The 1,180-nt window shown below is 41.4% G+C and overlaps 1 pseudogene; it reads left to right on the top strand.

Moving 5' to 3' along the window:
* The first annotated feature begins 358 nt into the window (after positions 1-358).
* LOC122229732 lies at positions 359-542 on the top strand (annotated as a pseudogene).
* The last annotated feature ends 638 nt before the right edge of the window (positions 543-1,180 follow it).

Genomic DNA, 1,180 nt, shown 5'->3' with positions numbered 1-1,180 from the left:
AAACTTTATTTTCTTCTAAAATGTTTACAGAATGGTGAGGAGGAGGGGAGATGAGAAATAGTAAGCTTTAATGACTATATTCACCCTTCCCACTGTAAACCACCTGTCACAGTCTCCAGTTCTCGATGGGAAAACTAATTAACTTCAAATCATGTTCACAACTTTGCTAATTACAAAATCCTGGACATTTTGACTACTAGACTTTCAATTACCTAAATATAACCAGAAAGTACATAGGGTTCCTGAGCCTTTATCCAGAGTCAACGATATACACACTAGGCAACATGGCACCCGGTGATCGTTCCGAGTCCTTGGCTGTACAGGTTGGGGAGGCCTGAACCAGGCCTCCTATGCCGAGATGCTTCAAAGCCTTGTTGAAAATGTCTGGGTCCCCCTTGAAGCCCCATCACACCCAAGTTTACCAGGAGATTTAGGTAGGAGTGGGGTTGATGGGCATCATCGTTCATAAAATCAGGAGCACTGATGAAAGAAGTCAAGCTTTGAAAGCCTTGAGGCCTGGACCTGCTCAGGGTCATCATTAACCAGCTTTACTTGGAGTACACATCAGATGGGGCATCAGTCTGGCTGTAAATCTCAGGTAAGCTCTGTTAGAGGAGAACATGGAGCACTGCTGTTCACTTGTAGACGTATTGCCTTTGTGGCATGAATAAAAGCACCTGTGAGGTGCACCAAAAAAAAAAAAAAAAAGGCATTGTGTTTGCAATTATTTTCAAACCCTCCTGAGATGGTCTGCTTGCTCTTTTCTTGTCTTTGTGCTCAAGGCAGAGGATGCAGTGGAGGATGGGAGTTACAGCTTGGAACATAGCTGCCCCATCAAAAAACTCATTTTGGACTTTTTGTGAATGAGACATAAACTTTAATTGGGTGGAGTTACAATATTTAAGGCTGTTGGGTATATATTTAGTCCCATGTAACTAACGTACTGCTATTAGAACTTTCAAGGTAAACCAAACCACCAAAGGCTCAAAGATGAAAAAAAAAAGGGGGGGAGTGACAGAAAATGTAACATGTTCATCAAGTACTGTTTTGTGCTAAAGTCTCTACTGATAATAACTAACATTCGTCAGCATTTATCACTAGCCACTGACGATGTAACCTTCGTTAGATACATTGTTTCATTCAGTTTCTACAAACACCATTTCAGGTGAGTATGATCATT

This window comes from Panthera leo, chromosome C2 (genome assembly GCF_018350215.1).
Source record: "Panthera leo isolate Ple1 chromosome C2, P.leo_Ple1_pat1.1, whole genome shotgun sequence".
Classification (NCBI taxonomy): Eukaryota; Metazoa; Chordata; class Mammalia; order Carnivora; family Felidae; genus Panthera; species Panthera leo.
This window is presented reverse-complemented; position numbering and strand designations above follow the sequence as displayed.